The 27675-nt window shown below is 31.8% G+C and overlaps 1 long non-coding RNA gene across 3 annotated transcripts in view; it reads left to right on the top strand.

Annotated features, from left to right (window-relative positions):
* The window catches only part of LOC149054254 (uncharacterized), a 229629-nt gene extending 203028 nt beyond the window's left edge, over positions 1–26601 (top strand). For 2 of the 3 annotated variants that reach the window (XR_016192297.1, XR_016192296.1), the window contains exons 3-5: positions 4853–5032; positions 5797–5877; positions 7135–10409. This is a non-coding gene — a long non-coding RNA (uncharacterized LOC149054254). Of the gene's footprint in view, positions 1–4852; positions 5033–5796; positions 5878–7134; positions 10410–26432 lie in introns of those variants that run through there. The other variant, XR_016192298.1, reaches the window with a different exon arrangement.
* The last annotated feature ends 1074 nt before the right edge of the window (positions 26602–27675 follow it).

Here is a 27675-nt window from a genome sequence, read left to right on the forward strand (position 1 = left end):
GTGCGCAGCTCGATATATATATATATGTACCCGTATATCGCACGTATCTAAATAATAATAATAATATATTATATTGTCATTACGTTATATTATATGTACACGTGCGTGTGTGTGTGTACGACTGCGAATTCGCGTATAATGTCCACGTGTGTACACTGCGCCAATGTACACAATGCGCGCCTAGACAATACAACCACTATAAATTCGACATTATTTTATATTATTATATATAAATATATATTATATACAGGCGCATTGTGCTGTATACAGTTGGTTTTGTATAAAATAATAGATTTGTTTACATTTTGCAGTTCGTCGTATAGTCGCGTACGATCCAAACAGACCCGACGCGAATGTCCGAAAACACATTAGGGTGTTATAATAAAATGGATAGTATTCTGCACTTTTCAACCATTTGTCCAAACTAGATAATATGCGAATAGTCCCAGCTACATAATGATACCTATACAACTATAGCCACTAGGTATGTGAATTAAATAATGCACTATATGTATGTATATTATTGTACGACCTTAAAATCCTTAAAAATGCAAATACGAATTTGTTTAGAAATTACACCAGAATTAGTTGTTACATAATTCTAACTTTTTGTTGAGAAAGTTATAACTTATAAGTTTCAGATTAATTTAAAAAAATGCACTTCAAGTCTTTACTGAAAATTCACATCATTATAGATATCATAAGTATTACCTAATAAGTTTGACATAAATTATTCATTAAAATTTGTATAAAGAAATTTGAATTAATGAAAAATCACAATAAAAATTTTCACAAAGTGACTTAAAATTCTAAAATTTGCGATAAAATTGAACTTTTTTGTTACATATCTATACCTAATACAAACTTTCTGATTGTAAAGATGGATGTTTTATATTCTTAAAATGCACTTTGCTATATAATATACCGGGAAACATGGTTTTAGTAGCTATATAAACTACTACTTTTAATGTTATTTAATATTTATGCATATTTTATAATCATTATACAAATAAAACAATTTTCATAACGAAATAATACCCTCTGATGATTGCTCATCTGGCATTTGACAACATAGCCGCTTATAGACACCATAGGAGAAAATTTGGTTGATATTTCATCGGGTAATTTCCCTCTGCTTAAAAAGAATGTGTTTTTTTCCTCAATCTTATATAATATTATGTTTAATGATTTTTTTATTCTGCCACGTACATTTTCTAAAGATTTATAATTTTCAGTATATTTTGATGTATTTATAGGTAGAAAAGCGATAATTAGGTTTATGAAACTATTTACGTGACGAATGCTTTAGTTATAAGTTTTCGTAGTTGTTTGAATTGTTTGAAAGTGTTATTGCGGAAGTATAAATATGGGTAAACTTAGTGTGCTACACTGCTACGATCGATCATAATATTATTATTATATATGTTAGGTAGGTATATAAACATTTGAGGTAAATATATATACTATTTACGAAATTCGACAAACTTTATACCTAATGTTAATATTAAATAATTTAGATACTGATTCGAGGTAGTGCTCATTTGTTATAAACCCTTAAAAAGTAATAATTATAGTGGCAACATCGTTGGGCTTCTTCTCAAACAAAACTAAATTAAATTAAACTCTCCATTAACCCTTGGCCAACTTACCTTACCAAAAGGCGTCATGAAGTAGTAATCAATAGACTAAGAATTGGACATACCTGGCTTACACATCGTCACCTCATGAGACGAAAAGACCCAGACCTATGTACAACTTGTGGGGAAGCTTTAACTGTCAAACATATCCTCCTATACTGTCGAAACTACGCAGACACCAGAACAGCCTTAAGCATACCTGAGCATCTATATGAAGCACTTGGACCCGATCATGAAAATACTGTCAAAATCATAAAGTTTCTTAAAATAACCAAATTGTATAACCTTATCTGACATTTGTATTTGTATTTGTATCTATTTTGTACTTTCCGGTACTCGGACACTTTCCGGTCGCACACGTCATATATACGCGCGCATCTACTATTATTATTATGATTATACACAACAATAATATCCGACTCGCTGCAGGTCATCAATTCACACACGCATTACCACACCCGTACTCATCCTATAGTATATATTATTATCGTCGTATAATAGTCATCGTTGTACATACGCGATATCCGATGTTTATATCATATATTATATATATTGTGAATGTGCGTGTGTTATTATTTCGATCTCTGCGCGATTCGCGAGGGATGAAAAATGTCGGCGGCGGCGACGACGATGACTGCAGGGCGAAACGAATGGTTTGTATAAAAACCCCTTATCTTCATTAGGGAATACAAAAGCGACTCGAAATTAATGACGCCGCTCGTCGACCGCCATTAATCAACCCGTTTCGAGATCATAAGAAAACCGCGTGATGAGCGGACGCGCTGGTTACAATAAATATATATATATATATATATACAATAATAATATTCTCTCGAGCACAACATAGATTGTTTGTGTGTGTGTGTGTGTGTGTGTGTGTGTGTGTGTGTGTGTGTGTGTGTGTGTGTGTGTGTGTGTGTGTGTGTGTGTGTGTGTGTGTGTGTGTGTGTGTGTGTGTGTGTGTGTGTGTGTGTGTACATAGGTCTGCAGCAGGGCGAAAGAAACTGTTTAATTCAATCGCATACGTTTCCTCGACGAACGAACGAGTGAACGAGCACGCGAGCGCGATTTCGACGCGGTCGTCGTCGTCGTCCGCCCACGCTTCCCCAGTTACCCACTCTGGACTTCACATAAATACGATACTGCACGCGTATATCTGTTCCGGATATCCACTCGACAATTGATGATGGTAGCAGCGGTATACCCGGCGAATCGTTCTAACGTATATATATATATACATTTATAATATAATATTGTATATATATACATGATAACGACGTTATAACGATAATCAAATATTATATATATATATATATATATAATAATCTTCCCGACGTGTATATACGTATGATATTATATATCAGCGTCCGCAACACTCGTTAGGCTCTTAATCACGCCGCGGAGGGATGGATGGGGGGCGTAACAGTGTATAATAATATTATGTTTCTGCTGGCTGTGCTCTGCAGCTTCGCGTGTTATCATTTCGATATTATATTATTTGCTCGCACCCACTTCCCCTACATACCACTGCTGTCCTCTCGTCTTCGAATTTTTCTCTCCCTCTCTTATGATATCTCTCTTCTCGTCTCACTACGCACCTATAACTCTCCCACCCCCCTTCCTCCACCGACAACTCCGGGGTCTCCCTACGATCCGTTTTTAATAAAATCCATTGCCCGCGCGTGTTAGACTTCAAGTGATGTGCATATATCTCTATATATTTACGAACACGCGATAGTCCCCCCCCCAATTCGATATATAGCTTACAGCCTTAATGGTAGCTATCAAAATACTATCAACGGTGGCGAGAGGCCACGGGAGAAAAAAATCTCCACGCCGCGAAATTTGTCCAGGTGTCGGACGAGGATGAGCGAGCGAGAAAAAACAGCTTAACCGAGCGGGAAATGCAAAACAGATTCACTCTTTTTTTTCTTCAGTTTTTATTCTAAAATAAAAAAAAGAGCTTGGAAACTTTGCGGTTTTTATTATTTAACCATCTGGCAATTTAAACTGGAGAGATAAGACTGTTGGCCGTCTCTTCTGTACATTAAAACTTCGGCAAATCCGTTTTAATAACAATAATCTTATTTTATATTCCAAGACAAATAATGGAATTTTAATTAAGGATTTATTTCACTCTCCGAGGGAAAAATATTATACACATATATACACACAACGCATATAATAATATGAATTTATTAACCGTTTCTTTTTTCTCGCCCCAACGTTTTTTATTCCTATATTATATTTTAAATATCGTCAACGAAATTAGTCTCGACGTATACTGCAAAGTATAATGTGAACTGTATACCAAGCGACTATATATATACAATATATATAAATATATTTTTGTCATTTTTGACCCGGTGGTGTACATATATATGCTTGTATATATATATATATATTGTATAATTTCACAGGAAAACAGATATTGGGGTGGTATACACTCGGATATCGGAAAATCTCATTTCACAGAGGGAGATATAGGCCGAGCAACGAGTGAGAGAGATCGACAGATGAGTGGGCGAGAGCGAGTGAGAAGAGCTAGGAGTGCTGCTGTGTATAGAGTCCGCGCCAGAGTTTGTTTTTCAGATATAACGCTCCGAATCCTCGTGCACCGTATTTCAACGCATTTGCATAGAATTAGCATACTAGTTGATCCCTTATTGCTCGCCACCCCGGCCGTCCGCCCGCCCGCTTCCGCGACAACAACTTTCGGCACCAGATATCTTTTGATTCCTGTACAATTCCCTTCCCCAACCCACTTACCCACCCTTCAGTTATACATATATATTTAATATATATATTATTATTATTTAGCCCGGTAAAGCTCCAGCGAGTTTCTACACGCACGTTAATACCCACCCACCCGGCTTTTCCAACACGAGTCCCGTCGACGGTAGGTATATATGTATATATGAATATGGCACTTGTATATATATATATATATACGAATATGTCGAGTGAGGTGGGTAGGTGTAATATTATGTTCAGTCGTAAAAAGGTATATAATACAATATACCTACGTCCTACATATACCTACATCAATATATTATAATGCAGTTACGTAGGCACACGGACCGCATTAGTATTTAATGTCGCGGATTTCGTTCGTATTGGTGAATTCAATATAATAATGCCATAATGGTATTATGTATTTTATACCGTTGGCTATTTCGTCGGGTTGTTATAATTATGATATTATTATATTGTAGATAGGAGCGAAAAAATTACCGGCCGCAACACGGATGATACCATATATAATTCAAAATAACTTAGCTAATGTGGCTTAAACTCAATACGTTTGACTTCAGACTTTGGAGTTATGCTGCAAAAACGGCAGACTTGTATAATAGTAGCAGTCAATTTGGAGATCGTCCTCCACGTTACGATCGGTATGTATGCGCAGTTTAATTTTTTTTTCGTCATTAGCACGCACGTGGTTTAAAATTATATTCTAAAAAATAGATATTCCGTGGTTAGAGTATTGATTAGATAATATTTTGATTTTTAACCGAGTTGTTAGCATTTTTTTATTACTTACTGTGATGTTTTACACATTTATAACCCACTTTCAAATTAAAACATTAGAAAAACAAACCACAGAAAATGTTGAAAGCTTTAACTTTAATAATAGATAATAAAATATATAACGGTTGATAACAATAATATTATTCATATATGTTATCCATAGCTCACGTTAACTTCTTAAAGTCAATATAATGTTATCACAAAGAAATACAGAAGAGGGATTTTGGCATATTCCACGCGTGTTCGTTGGAAATATCAAATGTGCTTATCTACGCCTATATCGGCTATATCTACAATTGATCGTATTGAAAATTTGGAAAAAATTCTAGTCAGTAGAAAGTACATATTATTATAAGCTATAATAACACAGGAGCTGAAAATTTCAAGTAATTTTTTAACAATAATGAACCAAATAGAAACTTTAAACTTTTGTTTAAATTTTAATCTGTGAAGATAAGACGTTAAATAAAAAAGCGCGCTATGCTTTGCGAATAATAATATCTGGAAATACCTCAGGCACATGAATATTTTGGGTACCCAAAACCACACACACCCATCCACCCATCAACCACTAGAACAGTAATAATAATTATAATAATATTATGTTTATGATATATATGTATTATAGGACTATGTAGCCGAGTACACCGACCGTGAACAACAGCCTTCGTGTTTCCATAAGTCTGCGTGACGGCGTTCCCAGGTGCAGGTATTTTAATTGTATTCCAAAACTAGCTATTTAAATTTATGGATTGAGTATAATAACTTGATACGACATATGCGCACATTGACTCTGAACATATATTATTTATTAAGTGTTTAAAATTCAAATTGACGGTTTTAGCTCGAATAATCAAATTTTTGAAAATTGTAATACACTTGTTAGGTATAGCCGTATAGGTACTACATATTTGATCCTTTAATACGTCGTTTGTAGAGTAAATCATTTATTATTATTTTTTTTTAAATTCACTTTTTTTGTTGTCGTGACCTTCTGGCTGATTCTTAGATCATATACTCTTAAGAATGCATGGAATCTATAGTGTATAAATACTCAAAATAGGTAGTGCAATCATTGGGTGGTTTCCTCCGTCATACTTGTCATATTTCACTATTATACAATTTGCTTATTGTTCTTTTTTTTGAACAGATTGTAAACATCTTGACATCTTGTACATAATAAAAAAATCCACTTCTGGAACAATTCAATCCTAAATCTTTGTAAAAATAAAAATGTCTGCTGAAAACTTTATTCGTAGAGATTATTTTTATTTGAATTCGTTTTGAAAACATTTTGGTGATTATTTTGGTATACCTACCTATACACCAACATCGCATAATATGAATTCTAAGAAACATTTCAGCAAAGTATACTAAATATATATATATGTACCTAACTTAAAAAAATGTTTGTTATAATAAGTTACTTTAACTCCTACTTGTTACATAATAAGATCTATAATACTGAGAAAATTTTCGTTTTCAAATAATATTTAAACAAAAATGAATTTATGAATCGTCAACATATTTTGACGATGAAGTTCGTATATCGTCGAATAAAGTACTGTTCTTTTATAGGATATTTAAAAAAATAATAATTTTTATCAGGTCTTTCGAGTTTTACGGAAATTTGACGACCTATATCTTATATTTTAATTTTTTACTCGATTTTCGTTGCTAGTTGCTTATGTTTTAAAACTAAATCACGTATACAGTTACCCAACTATACCTATCTTATATTAATACTAATTAATATTTTATACTTAATAAAACCACCAGCACTAGGTGCTAATTTATTTAAAAAAAAACAACAGCAGATAACGAATGGGAGACGAAATGCTTTCGTGATATAAGTTTCGTGAGTGTTTGCGGCAATCGATTTTTAGGGAGACATAATATTTGTCCAATAAACACCCTGGTCCCTGGTTTATATAATCTTGGTTGTATATATATTTTCACGTTACAGTGCAAGGTCTAAATGTGATTTATGACGGAGTGTCTCGGACGAGATACACTCACGATGGTAAAGGGTCCCGTATGCAAATGAGGTTATAATTCACATTCGAGAGGCACGACCATCATTCCTTTCACCCTCAACTTCACTCGGTATACTTTTGTACAGAATGTATATATATATTATACACGAAAGAGTAGCAGAGACAGCGCAAAAGAGAAATGTGAAAAAAAAGAAGGAAAAAAGAAATATCTTTCAGTTTATCTCGGTTGTCAAGACCAATCAAACGAACGCCCGGAGGGGTCGGAAATCGACGAGACGAATTGTTACGGTTTTTGCATAAATAATAATAATAATAATAATAATAATACATAATATACATATATATATATATAGATCAAGAAAAAATGGAATGCGTCTATCTATATAATGACAGTTTTTATTTGAGGGTTCATTAGGACGACGAACATTTGAGTTATTGTTTCTTGCAATTAAATGACACGGCAATAACAAAAACTATTTTTTCTTTGGTTGTAAAAAATTGGAACGGTTTCCGGTCTCTTGATTTTATGAATACCTAACGAGGAATTTTCACATTGTAAACAGGTTCGTGAGAACATTTTTCTACTTTAAAGTTTTTCCATTTGAAAACTTAAGAAAACAGCGCAGCAGCTAACTAATTTTTCTTAGTTTTTATTATAATAAAAATAATAACTAAATACAATATACCAAGATGACGATTTTAACAAGCAAACACCTTAAAATCACGATGTCGAAATGAAAAGTTAACAAATTATTTTAACGGAAAATTCGAGCGTTTGAAAAAATATAATCTAGTTTAGGTGCGGAGTACCTAACGATGATTTACTTTTGATTATATTGTAAATGCAAAATACTTTCCAACAATATATTTTGATATATATTTTTCTAAAGAATTTTCAAACATTATTTGATTCATAATATTTTAATTTAATATTATGTTTATGTATTATATGCGCCTGAGTCTCACTCATCATGCGAGGATATAAACTGATATAAATTACTTCTATCAAACATATTTAATGCATTTTAATAACATTAAAAAATAATTTTTGATTGCATATTATAAGATTATAATGTAAGATGTTTAATTTTTTATGAAAACATTTTTATAGGTCGATTGGCCGACCAATATAATAAATACATCTCCTAAAAAAAGTCAATGATTTAAATAAATTTTTTGTTCGCGGATATAATTCGGACAACAATATCGTCATATATATTGTAACTGTTATCGTCAATATATATATATACCTGACAAACTCGTATTGCCCGCGGGATGGTCGCGATTATAGCTTTATGGCTCAGTAGGTAGCTCAAAAATATAATGACTGTTCTTACGATCTGTGCATCGCATGCGCGGTTATTGTGTATAAATTATTGTTGTACCTACTATATATACGTATACGATTTAAAATAATAATTATACGGTAGCTACATATATATTATATGGTATCGGCCAAAACGATATATAAATTATATTGTTATATCGGTACGGGGGTGTGGGTTTACGTTTGTGTCGTCGAGTGGAGGTGAGTGGAGGAGGGTGCACGACGGGAACCACAACAATGTTGTCAATCAACGTTTTTATTTACATGTTAATGCAAAAGGGTCGTCGGTGGCCGGCAGGCGTTCGGGGAGCGACAAAGGAGCAGCTCGGGCGCGGGGCTCGACGATTTTCTGCTAATTTAACATCATTCCGAGCAGGAAACCACAGCAGCACACATCCCATTGTGACGGAGGTGGCGTCGGCGGTGGTGAGGTGGAGGCGACGACGACGACGACAACCCTCTCCGCCGCCGCAGGATCGTCGTCGCGTACATAATATAAAATCGTATAATATCATAGCCGCCCTCTTGCCGGGACTTTATTTGGAGGACGGTAGCGGAGCTTCAGCCCCCGCGGAAAAACGGGTACGCGAGTGTGCGAGAGTGAAGGGAAAAAAACCAAACCTCCCCGCCGATACATAAATGGAACGGTTGATTGGCTCTAACCGGAGCTGAGCCCGCGCGCATGGCTCGCGAAAGTCTTTTAAAATTAAGCCTTTTATCTAATTTAAATCCGGTCGACGCCGCCGCCGCCGCCGCGTGGTCTGTAATTCCATTATATTGTGTGTATGGGTAGCTTTTCGGTAACGGAACCGCGGCCGTCGCGCCTCCCCGACAGGGATTAAATTCTCGAATTTTCTCTGCCCGCGACCTTTGCGATTCGATAATAATAATTCTCCCCAGCCCACAGAGCGTTTCATCGCGATCGACCGCACTCGGTGCGTCTATATTATTGTTGTGTACGCGTGAGTGTGTGTAAAAAGTTCATTTTCTACACCACACAACATTTTATTATTTATGCTCCCACACGTTTTTTATTCACGCTGAGGTCCCCGAAAAAAAGTAACCTTAACCCTTGCAGATTCATGCCACATATAATACTTAATTCTCCAAAAAAGTATAGTAATTTTAATGATTGAAGTTGACAACACAGTTGTAGTTTTGTCAAAATTCTGTTTATATAAGTCCACTGCTATTCAAATCCAAACAGTCGAAAAACAAAATCACTACACGTTTACACCTGCTAATAAAACTCATGCACAAATCAATAATAAGACCTATTTAGTGCTACCGTTTTATTATGGAATATAAATTTGCATTGGAAATTTTCCTTTTAAAATAAGTGTGTGATAGAGAAAGAGTGCCTTATTAGGAATTTTATTTTAAATATTTTTCACTCGAACCGAACTTGATGCAATAATATATATATATATATATATATATATATATATGTATGTATGTATGTATATTTTTTTTTGTAAGTCTCAATAAAAATCTTGATCAAATTATACTGTTATTATAATAATTAAACTCGATTTATAATGTGCTTTTGTAAATATTTAAATAAATGATAATAAGCTATACAACAATATTTCAAAATAATTTCATGACAAAAAAGTTTGTTGGCAAAGTTTTGGTGGAATGTTTTCTCAACTATGCAGGTAACTTCTACAACAAATGTTACCATAAGAGTAATCATACTCGACCGAGTAACTCAAAAACGAAATTTATTGATATAGTTTTGTCATAATTTCTACCGGGCTCTACTTGTCGATGACTGCAGGTGACATATCTGCCAACGAATCTTGTTGGTCTCTATTAAACGACGAAGGATAATTACATGGTTTTTCCAATCATGGTACCAACTCCATCAACTACCAATTATGAAAAACTTAGATTTGGCCGCATCGCCCGCATCGACAAGTTTATAGAGTTTGTTTATATTATAGTGAACAGTGACATTCGTAGTATGAACTATATGATAATGAATTCTTACAACGTTATATAGTAAGTATTGTACAGCGTTTTTATTTTCAAATCATATTAGAATATTTAGTTCCATAACTGATTAAACCATGATAAATACTGCAAATGTTTTAGTCGCCATCTGTAAAAATGTATTGTTTTTAAAATTTTATATTTTTATACATGTATCATGTATCACAAATCACAATGTTATCTATATAAATTATACAAATAATAATAAGTTGGCTCGAAATTTGTTATTTTATTATATAAATGATAAATAACGAGTACACATATACTCACACATACAATGTGAGATTTTATTTTAGCCTTATAATATGTTATATTTTTAATGATAAAAACACCTATTTTTTGTATTTGATAACTTATAAGTCTGATTCAGGTTCAAAATATCGTCAAAAAATATCATAACTCTTACACATTTGACTATAGTCTTCAACAGTATGGTAACTCGAAGGTGTAAATAGTAAACACAAAAATGAAAACGCAATATATTTGAAATTTGCAGAGCACAACCCTTAGCGTTTAATAGCCATGCAAGAGTAACGTAGATGCACGATAGTATACTAGAGTAGTAGAGTGGTCATTTTTATTTTGTCAAAAACGGGACAAATGGTTTAAGGTAGATACTCTTAAAAAACCTAAATTTTTTTTTACAATTTAAATTATGTTGGATAAGCTTAATATATATTTTTTTTACTCATAATAATATAATAATATGGAGATATCGGGATTAGAAAGGGACCATCTTCTAAAAACGAGACAAAAAGCGTCCCATTTGGTGTTTGATGTTTGTCGAGGCACCGGGACGTGATCAAAAAAGAGACGATTCCGTTTTAAACGGGACGCATGGACTTCCTATAGTATTACGTCTATACAATACTATAATACTATAAGTAATACAGTTTAATAGATTTAATTAATATTTGGTTGGTTTAGATATACGCTAAAGATCTTGTTAATATGTTATGCTGCTGTAACGCTTATATAAATAAATATTTTATATAGACAAAAACGAAATATATTTCATCGTTGTCGCGGTGGTTATTACTTTTTTTAAAGTGATAACTCAATTTCGCGAGCGCAGTCAAAATGTCATTTAGGCCGCGGCAATAATAGAAACGTCGGCCGCGGGAGACTTGTCGCGCATTATTAAATTACAAAATGTTTTCGTATATTATTATATATTAGGGGTGTGCGGATACCGGTGACCCGTGACCAACAGTGGTTAGCGTCAACGTGCTGCGGTCGAGTATAAATCAAAAATCGCCAAACGATCGTGTCGGGACATAATATAAAATACTCTTAACGAGACAGTTATTAATGTGCGTATTTGGTATTTCAGTTTATTTAATAAAATGTACAACATGACGTATACACACATAATTATATACACTGAACCGTAAATAGTAAATAATAAGATAACGTATATTATTATGTATCATTATCATATTATATCACATATTATATCGAACGTGATCAATTTTTTATTTTTATTTTTTGCAAAGAAATGAAAGAAAAACACCGTTCACGGTCTACTACATAAAAATGTATATGCACATACCATGTTATTTGTACATAACTAATATTATATATATATATATATATTCTATCACGTGGGATGATGTGTATACACATTTTTGATGTCTATAATAGATCGCAGTAACCAGTAATTCCGTAAAACGAGAGTTACGACGGACGGTTTCCCTTTGATCTCTGTTTTAGAATTTATATGGCTTATTATATCGAAATGAAGTCGAAAACTTGCTTTAAGGATGACGTCAGGGTGTCGAGGGATTTCACACATTGCGTGTTTTATAGCGTATGCGAAATCGTGTAAAGTAAAAAATTGACAGACAGCATCCCGATCGCGCGCCTGTATTCTCTGATGGTTTTGGCAATTACTAAAAACAGATGAATAAAAACACGATTGGATATTTATATTTTATATAGATAAATATCGATAGGCCCAACGGTGTTTGAAAATGTTACAACGATATGATTATTATCTATATCGAATTCAAAATGTATATATTAAAACCGCCGACTTTAGTGGAGGATTTTGCTTACGTTTTAAAATTCGTTTAAAATTAAAAATTTGTTTGGTACCAAAATCCGAGACGATAACTTATATATGATAATGGTTTCGATTTCAACTACCTATATGTCTAGTACTCAAGTGTGACATTCAGGAGTAGAGGATGGGATGTCCTGCTTCTGAGATCTGAGTTACTCTATTTTAAAAAGTCCTGCAATTGTTCGCTATGTTAACGATAATTGAAAAAAAATAATTTTTTTGGATTTTATTTGTATGATGAACAGAAGACATTATCTAAGGTTAGGTTTAGCTAAACCACCTAAACCTAAGATATAGACTTAAGTTATAAAATTTACCACGTTGAGACATTTTGACCACTTTCATCATTATCATATTATTATAAATATTTATTATGCGTATAATATAACATTTTTTTAAAGCAATGTTCAAATTTTATTTTGTTATTTTATATTAATATATATAATAAAAGTAAAACCAATTTAATCGTTTTATAATCTCATTCAATATAGAGGAACTTATATTTTGTTTTACTCTGAATGCACTTAAAAATGATGGTCATTATCTGTATAAATGTATAATCATCAGTGGTGAATGGTGATAATGTCTTTAAATTATTTATGTTAGCAAAAGGAATTTCTTCAAAATTTGACTGCAAGCACATTTAATGGTTTTGCGAGTTTTATCTAAACTCTAAACTAAAAAGTGGACCACTGAATTGACGCTTTCGACGGCTAAACATCATTTTCGTCTAGAATTTTTATTTAATTTTTTTTTCACAGTTGGTTATTATTTATTTGCGGTTTGAAGCGGAAAAAATAAAGAAGGTAAAATCCCTGTAGGATTACCGGCCGATCTTCCGGGTCCATTAAACGTACTTCTTTTGTGTGTGTGTGTGTATGTGTGACTGTACCATATAATATATATTATATATATATATATAACCTATATTCTATAAACATCACACATTATGCGGGCAAGTGAAGTGTGTTGGATAATATTTTTCTTTTTCGGCTAGGAAAAAATAACAGACTGCAGGAAAAATTCATTTTCGGGTGCCCCCAGCTTATATATAAATATTTTCTGCAGGGCCATTTTTTTATTGCGGTGAAAAGGATTCACAAGAGAGAGAGAGACCGCACATGGATATATGTACAAAAGTATAACTTTTCAACAGGAAATGGCACATAAATTATTTTATATGACGGTGTCGATTTCCATTTTCCGAGGGGAGTAAACGTACATATATACAAACACAAACATCCACAAAGCCAGAGAAAAAACATCTTCGGTCAAGTTTTTGTATCTGCCTGGCGTGTAATGAATGGTTGCAACGAGGTTTTATGGCTTTCCAAACCTAGAGAAATATATATATATATATATATAATATATATATAGGTACGTTCAAAAGAGAGAGCTTCGGTTTAGGGCATCGAGAGCGTTATTGTTTGTATTTTTTTTTTACGACAAGTATCTTTATGATCATATTTTTTTTAAGGGTGGGCGCGGTCGAGGAGAATAATGTCTGGGATAATAATATTATTTGGGTAGGTATATAATATATATATATTATGTGTGTGTGTGTGTGTGTGGTATATTTACGCGCGTTTTGTTTCCATCGTATATATAATACTTGCCCTGCCACAAAGTATATACTTATATATTATATACTTATACTTCACGAGCTTTATATTTTGTTGATTTAATATAAATTATATAATATATAACTCTGGGGTAAGCTACTAGGTATATATTATAAACATTACTTGAATAGTTACATGCGTATAATTTCTGTTGTCTTAGCGTCAAAAGTTCGATACAGCTAGTCGAACGCGTATGTATGAATGTATGATGGCACTACACACATGGATTATATAGATTGTGAATATGATGATTTAATTGCGGAGATTGTTTGAAGTAGATATATTTTTGGTATAATCTGTGAATAAAAAGTTATATTATTCAAAAACAGTTATTTCGAGCGAATAAGAAACAAAAGTTTTAAAAAATGCTAATAGGTAACATGAGGTTATATTATAATATATGCTGCGTACCACTTACATGTCACGGTCGATTTTATTTGAACTGAAGAAGTGAAGACACGGCACATTATATAGTATAATGCATAATTTTTTTAACCAACATTATTTTATAAATATATAATATATAGTATTTGAATTCATAGTTATACATTTATAATATAGATACGTGATATATGAATTTATATGTAAGTTTATTAATTATTATACGCATCGATTTTTGTTGTACTGCAATTTTCAAGGGATAAGTTATATATTGTCCAATTAATATTTAATCCAAATTTTTATTTTTATTGAAAATTCTTTGGTTTAGATGAGCAAACAAACACCTATAGGTGTTATTTAGGTAACTAAATCAATAAAGGTAGTTTTTTGGTCAAAAAGTATGATGTTTTAACTAGTGTCCGTGGACACTCATCAATTCATCATGCATGATGATTTGAGATAGACAAAAATTCAATTTAGACATTTCGTGGCCAACGAACAATTATGTATAAATAAACTACATTAGTAATTACATTATGAACTAATTAGTTTGGACTAGAGAGCTTACATAAAAAAACGCGGAATTTTTTTATGACGATTTGTAATGAAATTTGGACGAAATTAACTAGAGAAAATCTGTGACATAAACCGCATGATGATACGTGCGTCACGCGACAAGCAGTGCGGTGGAAAATCGGAAACAAAAAATCCACCCCAAACTAATATCAAAAACCTACATAACAATATTGTGAGCGCAGCAGTGTCATCCTCGGATGAAATAATATATATAATATTGTATGTTATTTCGACAACACGATGCCAAACCCTTACACAATATGTTTATCACTACTGTCTAGTAAAAACTTGAGGAGGTGGCGGCGGCTCGAGTTGACGTCGTCGATGTGTCGTGTGGGTTTTCGAATTAATGTTGAGGTTTGGCCGATGTTCTGCCAGATGACGCCGAATCCTGGGGGCAGATGGCACGTATAATGTTTTGGCGAAATAGAAGAAGAGTTCCGTACGATTGGTGGCGTGTCAAGCCATAACCAAATTTCTCGAACGGATGTAATTTTATACGGACGCGCGTATATGTATTGTATACATCGTAAATGTGACGTATACGTAAATATGATATAATATTAGGTATATAATAAAAAATACGAGCCTCATCTGTATCATTCGGAAAATCAAGATAGTCGGGGCGGACGACGAGTATAGTCGCACAAAACACTATATAATGTATAGGGATACCAATCGTCATTTTTTCAAAAATTAAATTGTTCCTTATATCATTTAGAATTTTTAAATATTTTTGATTATTGATATTGTATTTATTTAAGCAACATTAGAAATTGAGATTTCATCAAAGTGTAATATTATAAATCCTGTATAATGTAGTTATCAAAAGCCGAATCGAATTCAAGGGCATCCGGACGAGATACTTAGCGTTACCTTATAAATTGTGATCACGCTGTATTTAGATATATAATTTTATGCAGCAGCGGCGGCTAAGAATGTAAATTCCGTCATTATTCACGTTTGCCGACCGCGTTAAAATAAAATAAAAAGCAAGCATCAAAGCTGTTGGTCGTTGTTAACACGCGGGCTGGAAGAGGAGAGAAAAATCTTTTTTTTAAAGTGTTGGTGCAAAGGAGAACGTAAAAGAAAAAATCACCGTATAACGTTCTATTTACCCGACCGTCGTTGTTTACCATAAAGGCAAATTAAAAACTTCTCTGTAGAATATTCAGCGACTTTCCCCTTCGTTTGTTTTTTTTTTTTTTTGCACGTTGTTTATTTTATAAAAACGCGTTTCCCCGACTCGGTGGCGGCGGTGGCCTTTGAGATACGACGGTGCACACCGAAAGACGGAAAAAGAAAAGCCCTGCAAGTGTTCGTTAAGCCGATATGCATTCATTAACCGATGTTCTTATTTCCAAAAGGTTTGTTCTACACTCGAAGCGCTTTTTCTTTTTATTTATATCTATGTATAAATGTATCGCATCGGAAAACTTTTCACTTCTCAATATAAAAACTACTCGAGTTCAGTTCCTTCGTCTACCCCCGACCCACGACTTATTTACACTCGATTTGAATACGAATACCATTGACAGATATATTTTTTAAATAAATAAAAGAGGTAACTGCGCATCTAATATACGCAGCGATTCAAGAATATAATAATATAGGATACATGGTATATAATATATGTTTTTATATATTTGTACGTGTTAAAACGCATTGTATTTGTTAATAATGTTATTTTTTATAACATAAAAAATACAAACATAATTCAAAACATATGTCACGTCATAATACTTGACGATAAGAATAATTATATTGATAAGATATAATAATATATGTTATACGTGAAATGGCAAAATGTATACCAATTAATACCTTCTGAGTTATTATTAAAATTTGTGTTGTTTTATTGTTTATTATGTTTACCTACATTTTTATTATGTCCATTAAATATAATCCACCATTATACGAATTTATTATTAACGAAAAAACTTACTATTATAACATTCATATTTCTTATAATTTAAAAACTGAGTGAAAAATGTCATTACTTATATACTTAACATCCATCTATATTACGAATAACTAAAATTAATGGTTTTCGTTTCCCACCTCTTTTTATTTCTCTTAGACTATAAGTACACTGTACCGATACAACCATCATTGAATGATATTGCAAATGTTTTAATAGGTGTTTAAAATGTATACTTTTCCTTATGAAAGATGGTTGAACAAAATATGAAATCGTATTTTATATGTTATAATATTTATTACAACATTTAAAACTAATATGGCTCTTAGAATGATTAAATATATATGATAATTGATAGGTATAATATGTTATAATATTTCATATTTCATAATATTATATAGTACATATATAACTGAAACGTTTGAAACGATAATTAAGTATAAATTATTAAAAAAATTACATTTTGTAGTGCAATAATACTGCCCCTATTTCAACTTTTTTTTTAACAAAAACCGTTTTACCGTGGTAAAAGCTATTTCGAAACATTTTTTTGAAAATTGGTTGTGCACACATAATATGCATCTTCATCATAAGCTGCATACATCGTGTACGACGGCACAGACAACTGACAAACAGGAAATGTATGCATAGCTGTTAGTGCATGTTAAATATATAAACAGAGAACCGCGACGGCCATCGTAAAATTATTCTGAAGTAGCGTAGTTTTGTGATTTTTTGCTCGAAAAGCTTTTCTTAAATAAATAAAATTTCAAATATGTGTCTATAATAGCCATCGATTTCTAATCATTTTGGTCACCATGAAATTCTACTCGTAGATTGTTCCACTCGATATCTGAAACGCCTAGATAAATACTAAAAGGTTGCTCCTTTAAAACTATGTATTCGTATATGATAATATTTTCTTGTTATCGATTTAAGTATTTAATTCGTATAATCATTACAAAAACTTGGAAGTACTCCAAAACCTGGCCTGTAAGTATATTTGAAAACAATTTTTCGATAATTTATTGGCGGTGCAGTTATTATTTTTCACTTTCAAATGTAATCACCGTAAACCGTAAGCTCAGAGTGTGTATACCAGTGGCACGGGGCGGTGTGTAAAAAACTGATCGATGTACCATAGGTACTTAGCAAAGTCCGTCGACGCGCGAGAATTAATGATCACGATTCGCACCGTAGTTATACTAGTGAAGCCCATCACCGATCGCATCAACAAGACCTATAATAATATGTATTACGCCTATACATATTATAGTATAGTATACAATATATATAAGACCGTGTCGAAATGCTATGTATATACTCACATACACAAGTAATAATATATATATATATATATATATATATATATATAAAATATAAAGTGGTGCTTTGCTCACCCCCGACCCCTAAGCGTGCACCGCTGACGCCGTTCAAATGAGCACGTGTATGTATATATATATATAGTTATATAATATATATACATAAACATACACGCCGAAACGTTTTACCGTGATTACCAATCACCGGGTCGCATATAAATTACTCACGTTTACAATTTACCAAATTGCCTTTCGACAACAACTGTCGGCTGCTGCGGCGGCGGCGCGGTCTCCCCGTAATTTATTCCGCGCGTGGACGAGGGAGAAACACGACGCGACGGAGTGAGTAAAAACACCAAATTTATAGAATAGCCGCCTCCGACCCGTAGGTAAACCTCGATACAGGATGAACTGTATATACATTGTATATATGTATATACATTGTATATATGTATATACAATGTATATAAACACAAGAGTTTGTAGAGGGTGCCCTGCACCGGTGGTACACTATGACGGAGCAGAGTACGTATATATAGTTCGGCGGCGGCGGTGATTTTTAATACGTTTAATACTCGGCGCTGTGAGTAAATATATACATATATATATATATATATATATTTCTGTGCATTGTATGTATTATGTGTATATATCGTCTGCGATGTTTGTTCGTATCGAAAGTCAATATTGGTGGAGGACGAGGACGAGCCACTGAATCCCATGATGCGAAAACGGGGGCCAAAACTAATGACGTTCCGCACCGGCGGTATATATTGTGGTTAATTTCATATTTTTTCACCCTCGTCTTCTACAACCCGCACGACCATTTTCATAATCGTAGTGGTCGGTCTGACGGATGGCAAATCGTACATACATGCACGAGTATTACAGACTGCAGTACAGATATTACTATATATTAAATATATTTATGTATTATTTTATACTATATATATTTGTATATTATATACGTCGTACATAGTCCATACTTTAAACGCCATTTAGTCATCGGATTATCCCTTTCCTCCCCTTGAACTACAACGTACGCTTTATAATTATAATATGCGAATATTTTGGGATAAGTAATAGCGCGGGGTATGATAATTTTTTTGAACTTCATCGTATATTATTTTTTTTAAAGTCATAACGGTCGTCGTATAGTCGAACGCCAAGTAATCTATAGACGGGTTATATCATGAAGTTTCTGATTTCCATCGATAAGGTAGATATATAATTATTATCATGTGTGTCGAATGCAGAGTCAGTCATCTAAATTACTAAATACTAAATGCTACTAACTATATTATCTAAACATAATCGAATCGCATAAACTATTCTACAGCAGCTATAAATTATAATATTATGGTGACTCATCAACAAATACAACCAATGCAACTATGCGCCATTATACGAGCCCTGCAACACTTGAGCTAAAGCTGCATGGAAAAAAATAGTATCACGTGGCAGTTGGTAAAAAAAATACGCAGACATTTGACAATTGTGAGTTCGACATTTTTGGTATTTTCGTATTGTAGTCCGCCCCAAGGGTACATTTTTAATCCAGTACCAGTATCGGGCGGGGAGGCGTATGAGTAAAGCAATTATATAATTATTATAATTATTTAGACACGCTTCATCGTTTCCACAAAAAAAAAAACATTTTAAGTAATAATTATAGGTACTTGCCAATCTGAAATTATCATCGATTATCGTGGATAACGCGTGTGTATCATTATTATTTTAATTCTCTAAATTTAAAATAAATATGAAAACATGGCAAAAATAATACGAGAGTGACGAGTGTTGAATGGGTTTAAATTTAAATTCGATAAATCTATTAGAAATGATTTATTGCATTGCTCTATATGTGTATGAAAAATATTCCCGCTTCAAATTAAAACTACCAAATAGTTAGTAAACTTATTTTATATTTAATTCATTAGTTATTATTATACAAGACTATTGTTTATTATGTAGGTACTGGGTCGTATTTAAAAATTGAAAAGCGAACGTATAATAATTTTTTGTGAAAGGAAAAGTGAAAACTCTGAAAACACAACTTACTTAATGATGATGACCACAAATAATATTTTAAATAAAATAGCTATCGAATCAAAAAATGAAAATAAATTTCGCGTGGGGGCAAATATAGTTTCATTTTCGTGCAGTACATGATTTTCATAACTCTGCGTTTAAAAATAATTTGTTTTTTGAATTATCGTCATTCCATCCATCGAATTATGCATAACAACCATTCAATCGGTTTTATTTTATTAGCGCACAGAGTATCATGATAGGATCACATGGAGGGAAACAATAATGGACTAAGCACCCGTCATTATATCTCATACTAGTACCGCCGAATTAACTATGTAAATTTCTTCAGCATAAATATTTAGTCGTTTTTTTATAATATATATTACTAAGTCTCTTCATTTATTTATAGTAAAACTTAATAGTAATTGTTCAACATTGAATAATATATTACTTACTATAAGGTAACTACTTGATATATTATATTCATATAAAAAAAAATCCAATAATATGCTGTATGTTTGTATCATTTAACATACTAGATAAAAATGAATAATATATAACCGAATACTGAACAAATATATTAGAATCGGATAGATAATTCAAAAGTAGAATCAATAATAGATAAGTTGTCAGAAACATATAAAATTATGTTTGTTATAGCTGAACAATGAATAGATTAGAATTATTTCTTACATGAATATACATTTTTTGTTTTTTGTTTTATTCAATCTGTTTCAAAAAACAACAATAAGAACAACTGAGGTAATAGATAGTAATGAAAATAAAAATAGTAAAAATAGATAGATATAAAAAAGCACAATAAAAAAGTATTTTATCTATATAGAAAGTACTATTCTATCCAGTGACGTATTTAGGGGGTCAGAGGGGCTTGGGCCCCGGACGGTAAATTTATAGGGGCACTAAATTTTAGAGAGCATTTTTTGATATAATACGGTATCTAGGTCATTTGGGTGCAGATAAAAAAAGTATTGACACTCAGATATTGATAAACTATCATATTTTTTTTTCAAATACGCCTATTGCTAAAGAAATTTAGGTTGGAAGAAAGCATTTTTTTTTCTTACCCTGGGCGCAAAATTCCTCAATATGTCTTTGATTCTATATATAACTAAAGTAATAATTAGAGTTTTGAAAAATTGGGAGAATAATATGGCTTACTATGTGTGTAAGGTTCGAAAAATATGACACCACTTAAAATTAAGACCAATAAGTGTTCCTAAGGAGGAGAAACCAAATAACAGCAATTCTTAGAAATAACATCACAATACAACTTAAACGCTAACATATACATATAATATATATGTTTAAGGTATGCTTGTAGTACACTACAAGCATATTTCTATTATTTTAATAAGCACTTCGGATATAATAAAATAGGTTGTAGGCTACAACAATAATTATTAACCAACTATTATTATACATGTATACATATATACATGATAAGCAATAAAATAATTTAATAGAAAGACTGGTCGAAATCTATTGTCAACGCGCAGTTCCTTTCCCCCTAAATACGCCCCCGAATTACATACATTATAATATCATTTGAGCGATGTCAGGTTATAAAAACGATTTTTGTGTGATATGTGTTCATCGATCAATCACCATTGTAATCAAGGCGGAACCATGGGGATTAAATACGTATAGTGTAAATGAGTTTGCTCAGAATCATAGTCTAACGTACGTTGCATGACGTTTATGTAAGAATTTTTAAACAATGTAAATCGTGCAGAAATACAAATAAAATCAGTATTATCCGAAGCGCAAGTCATCGCGACCTACTTAATCCCCTCGGAGAATAACAATGGCCCTATAAAATCAATTATACATATTCGATTCGATTCTAGATAATATATTAATATTATCGTATTCTAATCGTGTTTAGATTTATACATATACCTACGTGTATTTAAAATAACAACATCTTTGCAGTTTGTGTAAGACGGTATAATTTATTTTATGAAAATTAAAATTGAAAAGACTGTAAAGAGTATTTATGAAAATCAAATGATCGTTGTATTTTACAAAAAAATACATTCATACTCTAACAATGTATGCAAATGACTAAATGTTAATAAAATTAATTATAAAAAAAAAAGTATGCAAATATTGATGATCGTTAATCGTTTAGAAATATTTTGGCTTATGATCATACGAAATTTGACAAATTGTTAATAATTTATAGCAAAAACAATAAAAATAAGTTTAAAATATTTTCATTTTTAGAAATGTTGTTTTTTAAGACTGAAAATTATGTAAACATTACATTGAAGTTAATACATTTTAATTAGCTTAATAACTACTCATTTAATGATCATGGGTGTGCACTTACGTTAATATACGGTAACACGGTAATTATTATATTATTATATTTAATTTAAATTCTGAAAAAAATATTTATAATTAATGAGGATTAAGACACCACAGGTGTTTTATAACTCATGGTAATATATCCCAAATATAAGTTCATATTTAGTATTTCCTTGAGTTCTAATTAAATTTAAAATCATTCCCCTACCCCTACTGAATAACGCCGTCAAACGGCTCGGTGCATGGAAGAAAAATAACGTGCTCGACGACTCTGCGGGAAATCGTCGTAGTCAATTCAGTATAACTATTATATTATTGTTAATTATATGTGAATTGTTAAATCTTTTGTAGGCTCAAAAACGATGACGATAACAATGACGTTCAAGAAAAAAAAACAAATTAATTGACAGACCAGTTATGGGATTTTGATCCAATTATAATAATAATAATAACACGCACGACCGGCCCTCGAATCGTGTCCTCACAACACATCGTTTTCGCTCATTATTAAATCAATGAGGCGGCACCCGTCGTCTTGTCATCACTTGTCTTCGGGAGTCGTGTATTATTATTATTATTAAATTATATACCTAAATTATATTATTTATGTAATACAGTCGTCAAGTGTTCTCCTCACGATATTATATAATATTATTATTGCCAAGCTCATATTGTAAATTTCTTCATCCGTGGGTCTCTCAACAATATAATAATAATAATAATATGTATGTCAACGGGGCCCTTTACAATAATTATAATATTATACGCGGCGTTTACGTATATAATAATAATAGTAATATGGTATATATACCTATATACAATATATAATAACGCGCCAACAGACAATATAATAATAAACGCTCGGGTATATAATATAATCATGACGATGACAGTGACGACAACAACGACAACGACGATGACGATAATAATAAACGAGTTGGTTATCAACCCGTTGTTGTCGACGTCCGTACAATTTAATATTATACTCAGTATATAGTGATACCCATTGGCGCCCGTGTATTTTCCCACTTCGCAAACGTCGCGTGGAGTGCAGACCTCGTGCAGGTCGTATTGTTTTCGGAAAATTCGCGCGCCAACGACCGTGCCAACACAATATTATTGCTCTGTTATGTGGTGATGTGTATATTATATAGGTATGAAAATCGTGCGGGATGAAGATTTCTGAGCTCCGAATAAGGGTTGGGTCTGAAGTAGGTCGAGGGAGGAGTGCGATAGGTACTCAACCGTACACCGCACCGTATCTACCAACGATATATTATTATATTATTTCGATCTCCGCTGCAGACGATGACGGTTGTGGGTGAGTGTACACGCGTGTAAAAAATAAATCGACCTATATACACCCCTTACACCCCGTCGGTTGGCGGCTTGCATGTTGTCATCGCATCGTTGTCGTTGGTGCCGTGATTAAATTGAACCGTCACGCGCATATTATAGGTACTTACAACACGTATAGTCATTACAATAATAATAATAATAATCATAATAATAATAATAATATAATTTCTATATTTTATGATTATTATTTTCGTGAGTTCGTCTTGTCTACAAGCGTTGGTGGATGGATGCAAAAATATAGCAAGAATAAACCTAATCGATACAAATTATTACAAATCATAAAAGTCATAAAATTAATAAAATTATTTAACTGTTTTAAGAAAAAATACTAGTCTCGAAAAAAATTTATTTATTATCAGAATAATAAGAGATCATAATGTGTGGCCCTGATAAACCAGCAAAAATCAGTACTATACGATCAATTCAATTTTCAGCTAGATTAGTTACGAGAACCACATCATGGTACATGAGTACATGACAAACACTGCGCTCCACAGAGGCAATCTAAACAGTCGATGAACTTACATCTAACTCAAAATTTTCTAACAACTCCAACCATCTCATTATTAATAAAACTTCTTCATTCTAATGTTTTCACTACTTCAGATAACATCCAACGAAATCTTAAAATAAATTGGTCCCGTACCTATTCTTATGTTCCAAAGCTTGTATTTTGATACTCTTACTCAATATGTTGTAATTTCCACGTGCATCATGTTTATTGTTTTATGTCTTATTTTCTCAAATTATAGGCATCTATTTATGATTTATGTTAAGCCAATTTAAATATATTTAAAAAAACAAAAGTTTTTGTTCATATCCCCTCAACCTCCGTGAGGCATAAGCCTCATGAATTCACATTACGTTTACTGGGAGAAAAAAATATATCTTTACGACTTCTGTAGAAATGAAACATAAGAAAAATTCAAGAGGAACACAGCTTAATAGGAACCCAGCTATATATTTTCAAACCATTAAAATTTTAAATATAATAAATTATTATACGTGTATATTTAAATGACTATTTGCAAATTTTTGTATTTTTGTCAAATACGTTTGTCTTTGTCAAAACTTGGACTTCAAGCGTGCTTTAACAAAAAATTAATGATTTAAAATATCTTACAAATATACAAAAATGAGCCAAAATATTTAAATCAAGTGTAGAAATATCACATCGCTTATTCTTTATCGAACTACCATAAACAACTGATGTTGAGTAAATATTCTAATATTTCTGATGCTTGTCTTTAAAATTGTTATTGCGCCATCACTATATTTTAAATTAATCGTTTTACTAACCTATATTTAAACATTAGCACAAACTTCGAAACGTTTTCCATTTTCGACGAAACCTAGAGAATCTACATAACAACAAATTAACTTCAACCAGCACTTTATACTATAAATATGACTAGGGAGAGGAGACGTAAAACGACAAAATTATAATATTGTATACCCGGGATTCAGAACGGCCCGGAACGCATTTCCGGTAAACCACAATATTTAAAGTATGAAGTTCCGTATCGTAAAAATATAAGGTTTGTGTTCCATTCCATATGTTTAATTTAGCACGGACAAACATATATTTTGAAAGAATAAACTTTTTTTTTTGAAACGTTAATAATCTTCCTAAATTTAACATTGTGAAACAAAAACCAATAACCATCATATTATATAGCATAAGTACATATATAGAAGCCACTTAAAATGTTTAACTTAACTGTTTTTTAATATTTTCTTATTGATTATCACCTTTTTTTCCAAGGTTCCAAACAATACGTAGGGATTTAATAAATAAGATAAATATTTAATTACCAGCAATATTAAATATTATATTGTTTTAAAATAGTAAAATTTAACTTTTTATTTCACAAGATCAATTTTTAAAAACAGTGTTCTTTCATTACAATTTTAAAAATCTTCTACAAGGCCATGTTAATAAAATGATCAGAATTTTCGCTTAATAAATGAAATGCATTGAGATAAATCGCATACCTATGCTTACGAGATACCAGAAAAAGAATAACCATGACTGCCATGTACCTAAATTGCCTATCCGATACGCCGCGTGCCACGTGACCATAACCGTCTGAGATGCAAATAAAAGCTGGATGATACCGAAATACTGGAGTTGGGAATCGGGAATTGTACGTACAATTTTTTCGAATAATTAGATATTAAAACAGTTATCTAGGACACTCCATCAAGTAGTAAATATCATAATAATTTGTTTCTTTAGAAATTCAGAAATTGGAAATAACACACAGACGTAATTAAATGTTATGATTAGTTAAATCTCTCAAAATTTATATTATACCTATTATATTATTTCAGAAAAAGAACATGGAAAATCAAAAACAAACAGGGTGGATAAAGTTCGAATCACCGAAAACTTAATGTACGTGTTCAGTGCCACGCTATCAATATTTATGTGTAATAAAATAATTTTTAATGTTAATATGTAATTTATAATTTTATAGTTTTAATGCCTGTTAATAATTTGTATGCTTTTAAATAAAATATGCAATTAAAATCAATAAGTTGTTGTTAATTACAAAACGTAAACACGAAGTTATAACTATATCTTGAATTCTTGACGTTGAATGTAAATAAAGTGCATAAAAAGTAATGTAAGTACTATATTATTTATAAACCATTTCAGCTGTATACATTGCGATTTATATACGAACAGTAATCGTTTTTTATCATCTTAAAAATTTAATATAATTGTACGCGATATATTTGCAATTGTTTCATTCTCAAAACGTGCATAAATAAAAATTCCGAAGAAATTTCCAAACATGAATGCATTTGGCAGTATATTGGACTGCAACAAAGAACTACCATATTAGGCTTATAATACCTGTGTTCCCCACTAAAAATTGTGAAAGAAATTTGGTTTCCAAAAATGTTATTCAATTGTTATAGATTATTTGTAATAGTAAATCGAGAATAGGTACTTATATATTATAATAATTTGTATATTCATTCAAAATTTTGTTTTTATAAAATGTTATTACCAGGGCTCGGAAATTCTAGCAAATGCATATTTTTATTGGTTGGCTTAGGACATTCAGAGTAAGGTATAAAATTGTTTCAAACTTATCTAATGTCATATACGAAATTTTATTTTGCTAATTTTTGCATATTTGTGATTTTTGGTGCTATTTTGCTAATTTTGAGTTTAAGTGCTATTTAAAAGCATATTTTATATAAAAAGAAAATAAACTAAATTGTATTGAATAATGAATATTAGGTATGCTAACGAAATAAAACAGTACATTTTAGTTACTATTGCCGATCGCACAGGTTATTCCGTTCGTTTCCAATAATTTAGTTATTTTTAAAATGTTATCAAATGTACTGCAGTTATCGAATTCGTTCGAAGGTTAGATAGAAAATGTTCACAACAGAAAATGTTCCAGAGCCGGAAAAGTGCTTACTTCTCAAATATTTACTATATCATATTTTATATATAACTTGTATAATTTAAAAAAGTCTAAAAATTAGTTTATAAAAATATTTTTACTTATTACAATAATTATATCTATTTTGGGATATGGATTTAAAAATATAC

Source organism: Diuraphis noxia, unplaced genomic scaffold (genome assembly GCF_037042655.1).
Source record: "Diuraphis noxia isolate RWA-SAM2 unplaced genomic scaffold, SU_Dnox_SAM2 contig0009, whole genome shotgun sequence".
NCBI classification, from domain to species: domain Eukaryota; kingdom Metazoa; phylum Arthropoda; class Insecta; order Hemiptera; family Aphididae; genus Diuraphis; species Diuraphis noxia.